We start from the raw sequence: 10,374 nt of genomic DNA on the forward strand, positions 1-10,374 counted from the left end.
ATTATTAAGAGCTTTTTCGACTATGGTCACAATTGAGGCAGTCAAGTTGGACTCAATGTCCCCAACAGAAGCGCGCACACGACTAGCATATGAATCGTTTTTCATGTTAAGAACCGCGTAAGCATCGGCTCTTGAGCACCGCTTGTCTTTGATAATGTCCAACAAGCTACGCTCTTCATTACGTTTTGCGCAGTTGGCGTCATCAGCTGAGTGACTGTTGCTGCAGAGGCAACAATGAGGCTGCTCTGAGGTGCAGTTATCAGCAGAATGTCCTTTTCCACATAAACGGCAGCGGGTCTCCGACTTGCATGCTTGCATGCTCCGACCCGCATCAACGCTCACTTCTTCCTCAACTCTGTTCCTATGTGCACGCGTGTTTTTTTCGCGCTTTCCTTCACTTTCGCCGCCGCTGCATGTGGCTCGTGTTTGTAGTACTCGGCTGCTGAGCAGAAAGCCGCGGGTTCGATACCGGCCGCAGCGATCGAATTTAGATGGAGGCGCGGTGTTAGAGGCCCGCATATACTGTGCGATGTAAGTGCACGTTAAAGAACCCCACGTTGTCGCAATTATTATGAGCCCTCCGCTACGGTGTCCCTCGTGGCCTGAGTTGCTGCGGGATATAACTCCGGCCATAAAACCAATCCAAACCTTTCACTTGAGCTTTTCCCACACCTCCCTTTTACTTTAGCCATTCTTCGGTCACTTCTCGAGCTTCACTGCTCATTACTTGCAATTGCTTGTTGACTTCGCCCATGTTCGCTGGCCGCCTGTTTGCTCTGAGTGCACGTTTCCTGTCCCAGATGGCGTTTCGCTTTGTGTGCCTTTGGCTGGCAATGCATCCGCAGGGTGCACCACTCAGGCGACGTGTTCGCGGTCGGCTGGTTGGGGAGTGAAACAATATGTGTGATGCGTTCGCCCCGCGTTTTGTAGACTCTGCGTATAGGTGGCTTGAGCCACAGCCCGATTTAAAGGGCTCAGCCGTATCCATCCATCCATCCACCCACCCACCCACCCATCCGTCCACCCACCCACCCATCCATCCATCCATCCACCCCTCCATCCATCCATCCATCCATCCATCCATCCATCCATCCATCCATCCATCCATCCATCCATCCACCCCTCCATCCATCCATCCATCCATCCACGGGCAGCCGGTTGCAGGGTGGTAAGGGGGACGAAGAAAAGGACAGTGGGGAGGGGTCGCCTGCTGTGCCTTTGCCTGCCTTTATTTTTTTTACTCCTCTTACTTTTCCTCGAATCGTGGAGCGCAGACCGTGATTGCTTCTTGAATGATAAGATTTGCCTGTCTGGTTGGGTTTGAAGACTCAATAAACTGCACATCTCCTACCAAAAACTTTTAATTTTAAACCAACGTTTCGAAGCCGACTCGCCTCGTTCATCAGGGGTGACTGAGGGCAGTAGCTAGCGTCTTTAAGTATTAAGGGGAGGAGGGGGTCAAGGAACGAAACACGGTGTAAGAATAACAGTATTCTTTCACCGTGGAACGAAAGCTGTGATGCGAAAGACGTAGGGGAGGGGTAGGAAGGGGGTGGGTTAATGCTGTTAGTCAGGTTGCCGGCACTGTGGGGAGGCGGTCAATAGGGGCTTTTTTTCGTTGAGTTGAAGAGCGCAGTACCTGGTCATACGCGGGGGGGGGGGGGGGGCAGGTTTCCTTTTGTGCGGTTGATGTGGTTCGCGGTGGTTTGGATGTGCCAAGATTCCAGAAGGAGCCTTTTGTGGTAATTTATTTTTATTTATTTATTTACAACATACTGCTAGCCTCATTGTGGAGGCTTTCGCAGGACAGGGATAAATTACACACACATAAAAAACGGTTACGGTCAGATTAGTGCAGGAACGAAAATAGTAATAATTTCTTGCAAAATAACTTGAAAAAAGGAACAAGGCAATGCAATGCAATCCGATAAATCATGTGCACAGAAAATAAAACAAAAACAAACATTTCCAAAACAATGCACTTATTCAGATTCAAGATTTGACAATCCTTCCAAAAAAGCATCAAACGAATTACAGTTGACCACATCATTCGGCAACGCTTTCCAATCTTGGATGGCTTGTGGAAAGAACGAAGATTTGAATGTGCCACTATGAAATCGGTACTCGGTAATGTGCTTAGTATGCTTTGTTCTCGAGTTTACTGATTTATAAAATGACAAGTACTTATTTTGATCTATTTTAAAAGCTTCATTTAAAAGTAGAAAAAGAAACTTTAGCCGCAAGAATTTGGCCCTATTTTGTATTGTTGGAAGACCAGCTTTGCGTAACAGTGCCGTAGGGGAATCGCTACGACGGAACTTGTTATAGATGAATCTAATGGCCTTTCGCTGAACGCTTTCTAATTGATCATTGCAGTGGTTAATCGACGGAAACCAACAAATTATGCTATATTCTAGTACTGAACGAACAAGTGAGGTATACGATAATAATTTGGTGTCAGGTGCTGCAGATGTTTTGGTTCCGAGGATGGTGGTTTCTTCGAAGTTGATTCTGTGGTTTGAGTCCTCGGGATGTTCGGGTACAGGATTGTGCTCTCTTGCGAAGTTGCGGAGGTCGTTTTTATGTTGCCGAATTCTTTCTTTGAGATTTTTGGTTTCGCCGATGTAGCTTGCGTCGCACTCGGCGCATGGAATTTTGTAGACAATGCCTTGGGCTCTTTCTCTCGGCGGCCGGTCTTTGGGAGCAGGTAGGCAAAGCGCAACAGTGTTTGTGGGCTTGCGCGCAACCCCACACGATTTTTTCAGGATTCGGGCGATGGTCTCGCTGACACCTCCGACATAAGGTAAAGTGACGTATTTTAGTGGTGGCGTTGGTCTTTGTGCGTTGATTTCTTGACGAATGTTGTGTTTTTGTCGTCGAATGGTTTTTTGAATAAAGTTTCTCGGGTAGCCGTTCATGATGAGTTCTTTGAATAACGTGCGTTGTTTCTGCGCTATTTTTGTGCTCCCTACGGTGCGAAGGACGACGAATTCGGCGCCTCTGCGAAAACGTCCCGGAAAGGTCACGGACACACTCTTGTCTACAGGTTGTCATAAAAAAATCTTACAACCGCTAATGTGTCAGTCCTGGCAAAGGGTCTCTCTACACGCGGACAAAAATATCCAAAAAATGACATCAGAACTTCTGCAGAAGATCAGTTGCATTCTTGAATGCCTTCCACCAAAATAAAGATTTCCGCCAGCTTTGTTCAAAACACAGCGCATGGAACAGGTAAAGAGTGGCACAAAAGCAAATTTCGGACGATTTAGCGTCGTTTCGCCAAATGCAACTAGGAGTGCTAGCACTTCGGTTTTCAGTGCTGTTTCGGTGTTCGGTTCCGTTGCGCACGGATGCAGTTGATGAAGACGATGATATCCAAAACACAGCGCAAGAGACTGGTATTTTAGGACGCAGAATTTTCGGCTGCGGCGGTGTCGCAGTTGTCTAATGCAGTAACCAGCAAAACTGGTGTGTTCTCGCCGCCCCGGTTTCGAACCTCACTCGCGGCCGTAAAACATTTTCGATTATTTTATTTCAGGTCAAGTAAATTTCAGACATACAGAGAGACCGCGTCGAAATCCAAAATTGAAACCTCTGTGCCACAGTAAAAAATGCGACCCCCGTTAGCCCGCTGTTGTTCTACCAGCTTGTGGAGGCAGCGGTTGGTACCAATGCGGCCGCTCGATGGAACCGCATCACCGTGGCCGTGGGTTCTCATCTGTTCACTCACTGAAAAAGACGGCACACTGAAAGGCTTTTCCTTAGACCCTTTACTTCGTTCCTTGTCATTCAACGAGAGTGCACTGTGTTGTTATGGCCTGGGTACGGTACAAAATAAAACCAACCATTGTGAACGGGCGAGACTTTTCTGCGGCCACGTAATTGGTAAAAACTTCAAAAACCACGTGTTTTCGCCTTGTGTGGCAAGAAAACAGTCGAATGGAGCAGGCTGCCAATTTCTTCAGATATCATCTGGCGACGAAAAGCGTCGAGAACGGTGCATCGAGTCTCCAAACAAAAACAAAAAAACACACCGTAAAATAGAACACAAAAATCACGAGACTCAGTTACCACTGCAGAACGACAGATATCTTGTTCTTTATTGCCATTTATTTTCATATTGCTTTGAGTACGCATGGCGTCACTATTTTACTCATGATGTCACTGCGCTCGTATACCTCTCAGCGGGGAAACGTGAGCGCGTGCACCGCTAATGTGGACAACGCTTTTTCAGAGACAACTGGCTCACATGATTTTATCAGCCTCGCGTCACTGCACCATAAGACAACCCAACAAAAAGAACTATCGACAAGGTGGCTCCTTCGACGATACCCGCTTTCCGAGTGGATAGCTTGGCGGCGCTTGACTACCAACGACAAGCAGCATTCATTGTCTCAGAAGTGCATGGACAACTTGCAGAATTGTTGACTTTCAGCAAGGTTTCTTCCAACCAACAACCCACGTTTGCAAACCGCGTTTTCATTTCCTGCTCTGGTGACTGAAGAGGTTAGCGTGAGGAGAGATGAGCCAGTCGTCCTCCACTGTATTCTTTTTCTAAAAGGTGAGGGGCGCTGCGCCAAATTCTGCTGGAACATGAAGCCCCGACGGTCACCACCAGCCGTAAAAAGAAGTTGTCGAAAGGTTACAATGATGTTTTCCCTTCACGAGCACCTATCTCGACCCGCTCCTCACATCCTTTACACAACTTCTCTCTCATACAGATAAAGGGACATTTTTCGAACAGGAATGCAAGAGTGCCGTCTGTAAACTAAGGTTTTCGGTTGACAAACTGTAGAGGATGCTCGATATTCTGCAAGTGTGCTCCAATGGCCCTTTTTGGGAGCACGCGCCCAAATTAAGTCGGTGCTCCTAACATACGACAGTACTGGTCTACGCATGCGCACGGCAGGAGACGCCGCCGAACCTCGGCGAGGTGCCGATATCTGTCCGTGCTAGACATCGGCGCCAGCTCACGGGCGCTCCAGCACATGTTGAAAGGGGTGTCCGGCTTACGACAATCGGAGTACAGCGGCGCTCTTGGTGACTATTCTTCATGGCTTGAAGCTCTTCCAGGTTCCCTAGAACTTTTTTTCGTGGTTTAAGTTGTCATTGCAGCGTTCCCCAACCTATTTTCTTCGCGGCTCGAAATTCTTTTCGTCCGCAGAAAGAAGCACTAGAGTAGAATGAACTTTTTTCCTGCTCCATCTGCTCGAGAGGGGGAGCCAGCCAGCACCAAGAACATGGACTGCCAAAGATGCCTCTGACGCCGTTCTGTTCTGCTCAGTACTCGATCCACGTGGTCTTGGCCGGCCTTTAGGGCGTGTATTGGCGCCGGAGAGGCTAGGAAAGGACTGAATTCGCTTTAAAAAAAGGCTGTTGGGCAAACTAAGAGAGGAGGCTTGCGAAAAAAAGCGAGTGACTTGTTCTTTCAGAGCGAGAACCTTAGGGTGTGCGAGTATCAAATTTTTGCTTTCAAACTGAATGTTTTCGAACTATTTTGAATATATGCAAACAAAAAATGCACGTTAATGGTAACGACTGAAATGCGCTAACAGACGGGACAGAAAAGAAGAACGCATACACATGAGCTGGTGTCTATGTTCTCTTTCGTACAGTTGGCGCAGTCCAGTCGTTTGCATCAACATTCACCAAACAGCTTGACTTAGCCTTCTTCACTGAACAAAATATCGAGTATTAAAAGACGTTTTTCGCCCAACAGAACCACGAAAGGAAATATGTATCTGACCATAACTTTATTTCACTCGTTATTGTGGTGGGGAGATTTACTCGTTTGGTTTTACGGGGTTTAACGTCCCAAGGCGACTCAGGCTATGAGGGACGTCGTAGTGGAGAGCTTCAGATAGTTTTGAGCATCTCGGATTCTTGCACGTGCACTGACATGACACGGTACACGGGCCTCTAGAATTTCGCGTCTGTCGAAATGCGACCAACGCGGTCGGGATCGAAGCCGCGTCTTTCGGGTCAGCTGCCGAGCACCATAACCACTGAGCTACAGCGGAGAGTCTGGGGTGATTTGAGTAATGGCATCGATAAACTTTAGTTTGTATGGCAATGCTATGAAAACAACTTGTAGGATAAAATTACTCTGTTCAGTTTAAAATTTAACCCGTCACGTTCAAATAATGCCTACATGACAAAGCTCAGGGAATGCTGAGCTGCTATTATGGACTGGATCTTGAGAAAGCATTGTAAGGTGGTGAAATAATTTCTTACTGGCGGAGTGACGTCAAATGCTGCTACCTGAGCAGCACGACAAAACGCAAAAATATAGCTCTGAAAACAAAGAGAACAAGCTTGCGGTTACAACGCGGGCAGAACCATACCTTCGACGCTCCCTCACGACCCCTAACAATAGTCGACCACCACCGCGCCTGCGACAAAAGTGAAAAAACGAACACGCAACTACTATTCCCTATTTCTTTCTCCCTCACCTCCCAACTCTAATATCTATCACCTCCGACATGCACTCCTTCTAGCCTCTTATCTATCCACTGAATGCTGCGCAATGTGCTGCCTGTTGTCATAGCCACAGGTGGATGAAACTACATGTTTCCAAAACCTCAGATTTAAAGGTAAAATCTATTTGAAAAGGTACTTGTTGCATAGCTAGAGCTGTTTCTGGGAATCCTAGCATTGAAGGAGTGTCGACCAATTCAGTCAGACGTAGCTGCGTGCAGGCATGGCACATCACCCGTGTGGCTGCACGGCGCATGCGACCTTACACATCACGTCACATGTGAGGTCGATCGAGACAAGACATTTTGTACAGCGTCAAGTCTAAGTGGGATTTTCGAGACAGTCCACCACATTGACGGTGCCGTGTATATCACCAGGCACTTGAGCTATCCCAAAGCGATTCTTTTCAAGGAACTAAGCAAACGCCATTTGGCCAGGTTAAGTAACAAGCGGTCACGTATGCCTTGCAAGCACGAAGTGCTATGTATAAGCTTTGGTTTATGTAAATTTAAATTACTGTTTCTGTCTGAAGCAGGTGTGAATTCTTGTAGCTTGGTTAGCTGTGAGAATGTGAATGGAGAACACAGCTAGGCCTAGAAACACTCGTGCTCGATAGAGAAAAGGATAAAATAAAGCTGCATATCAGCATTGCACATAACTTCAGATGAACGAAATTCGTGGAATAAATACACGGGAGATTGAAGAAAGCCGCCAAACGATTTCATTAATATTGACATGAAGATCCTTTCAAAAGTCGGCGAAACATAGCAAACGTTTGGAAAATATTTTATGCTAAGCGATAATTCGAAGCGCCTGGCGATGTCCAGGCCACTGCTGACAAGAAAAATCTGCAGAGATTGTTTACATCCCTATCACTGGGAAAGCACGGAGTTGTGCTACGTAGAAGACGACAATAGACGTTTTTAGCATACCAGAGACGTACTACCGGAGACGTATACCGGTTTACCGGGACCCTCTTGCGCATGCGCAGTGGCGTTGTTGGGGTGAGGGGGAGCCACTGCAGCCGCGTGCGCAAGAGGGGTCCGGTAAACCGGCATACGTCTCCGGTAGTACGTCTCCGGTATGCTAAAAAACGTCTAATGAGCGGGGAGTGCCGCGGGGCGGAGCGAACAGAAGTTGACGAAGACGACGCTCTGCAATGTACAGAGCAAGAGCGCGATGGAGTTTAATACGAAGCGTGTTCGGCTGCGGCGATAACCTCACTTGTAGCATCACAGGCTACAACTTAGGACGTTTGTGACAGAACAGACTTTCTATCGGACTGATTTCAGCTGTTGAGGCGCTGTCTAGGTTTGCCGCCGTTTTAGTTGTGTTGCCTTTTGTCAAGCTAGTGCTGTGCAGCCACCAGCTGAGTGCTTATAATCTGTATATAGCACCTTTCTATACATACCTAACCTCGTGCAGCATCTTGGAAAAAAAATATACGGTGGTTGATATCCACGTAGTCTTGCTCAGCAGCCTTTGTTCGCGTCTCCGCGGGCTCGACTCTCATTCCTGGATATTTTTGATTTTCTTTTATTCCCCTTTTTTCTGTGCTTGGGACGGAGTGGACACACATCGGCAAGAGACGATCTTTCTAGGCTCTGAACCTCCGGATTAGTGCTTTCGCACATATACATGCCGATGAAATAATTTCAGACAGCCCAAAGGACAGCTCAAAGTAATCATTTGTAGAAATCCGCTTACCGGGCATGGCCACGACTTGAGGTGAGAACGTATCTATAGCGTGAATGATGATTAGGAGCTACATTTATAGAGTACGCTGCTGGCAGCGGTAAAAAGGAAGATAAGAAGCGGACGGTTTGAGCGGCCATCACCCCTCGCGCTCTCCTAACAACGTACCTTAATTCCCTGCTCCTTATGGGCGATAGAGTTATATATGCTGCATTCTTGTTCATAAAATCTAGTTGTAACGAGGCTGAAAACGAGGCAGCTGTGGTTGACTGCAAGCGAAGTTAATTCGTTTCTTTTCGTGTTGATCGATTCGCGGATGAGTTGTCACGTATGATGTGATCTAGACGAACTGCTGAGGTAGCGATAACATTTCTTTTTATTTTAAAGTTCTATAATTTAGCGACTAACGAGCGTAGTTCACAAGGACGCGGTTGCGTCTGAGCCCTAACAACCTGAATGTATTCTGCCGAAAAAGGGACTACAATTTATTACAGCTTTCAGTACATCTCAGTTTCTTGCAGGATTGTTATGACTCAGAGTGTCAAGGAAAACTGTATCATGGCGTGACTTCCATTTCATCAAGAGCCGACTAAAATTTATAGTTGTAGATTAAAAGATTTCATCTGCAAGAGTGAAGACTCGGAGCGAGTGGTAGGCCCTTGGGGAACAATTACATCTCCAGTTAGCAGTAGCAAGCAAGCCATTCAAAAATATTGAAATAATTCATAGCAACTGTGGGTACTGGCGGGTACTGGGAAGGAAACCAGTAAAATAAACCGGTTTTCGCTTCTTTGAGATTTAGTAGGAATGTAAGCGCATACTAAACCGTATAGCACTGACCTGAAAGACATGTGACCAAAAACGTTTTACTCTTCTCACGTTTTCTGCTTCGGTTCTGTTTTATATATTATATGGACGTGGCATTTGTTTTCTGCTTTGTTAGCGTTACTGCGCGTTTCTCCTAGTTTTCTGGCACGGCTCTGCCTCGAGGCTTCTACTTTATCACCGTGCTTTTTTTTTTCTTGACGCGCCGGGCATTCCCCCGGACGTTTGCTAGGAGCATGCCTCGGTTGCGTCGTTTATCGTTTGTATCAATTTCTTTTTGTCTTCTCATTGTGTATTTCCACCTGTTAAGTTCACTTGGCTGTGGCGGTTAGGGGCCTTCTCATGTGTGCACAATTTTAACCGAGAGTTTGTGCTCATGTTGATTCGTATCTGCTGAGCTGTTGTTTTTCTGTCAAGCTGTTGCTTTCCTGACTCCTATGTGTTTTATGGAAAAGCCTGAGGTCTATGCCACAGATTTAAAACCTGGACCAAAGCCTTACTTGGCTGCCTGGGTTAGTTTTACTGGACTCACAAAGAAAAGTATTCCGTGATCCTAAACATCTTCCGGGAAATCAGCGTCGAAGGCGCAGCAAGGGTGTCTTTATCATCAGAAGGGAGGCAATTTTCCATTCTTAGAAAATAAGAATGGTTGGCTGGGGTGCACAAACATGTGCATAGAACTATACTGAGGGAAGTGTTAACAACTTTTATAATGGCTGAGAGGTGGCCGATAGATGAGACCCCATCGCTTTATTTTCCTGCGCTGACTGCGTTCCCGAGCCGGCTTCTCGTGGAGGCTGTTGTGTCACGTGAGGCACGGAAAAATGTCCACAAAATCGTTGCTTCATTGTTTTAATTTACTGCAGTGCTGAAGCCAGCCTTCCTCAAGAGCTGGAATGACAACCAATGAGGAAGCAGCGATTATATTGCAGTTTTTACATGTTTCACATGACCTGTAAGTACACGTTGACGTCACAGTCCTCTTTCGGATTCTGAAACCGAAACAGCACGAAAAAGAAATGCGATTGTAAATTATTTAGCAGTATAATAATGCATAATAATGTATAATAATGCCTTCGCATCATTACAAACAAAACGCGCACCCAAAATTTATGTGTCTATGCTCCTTCAAAACTCGCCACACACAATAGGTATTGCATTCGCATGTTTGTGGTGAGAAAAATATTTCTATCCATAGAAGGACAACTCTGAGGTGTAAAGTCTTTCACATCAAAAACACTTGAATTTATTTGTTGCCTGCACTTCAGGCATATACGGGTTAATGCAGGCTTGATGAAAGTAAAATCACTATGCCAGGCACACATCAGTGATCCAAGCAACAGAAGAAAATATTAGAAACATCCAATTTTGGTTACT

This window comes from Amblyomma americanum, chromosome 1 (genome assembly GCF_052857255.1).
Source record: "Amblyomma americanum isolate KBUSLIRL-KWMA chromosome 1, ASM5285725v1, whole genome shotgun sequence".
In the NCBI taxonomy this organism is placed as follows: Eukaryota; Metazoa; Arthropoda; class Arachnida; order Ixodida; family Ixodidae; genus Amblyomma; species Amblyomma americanum.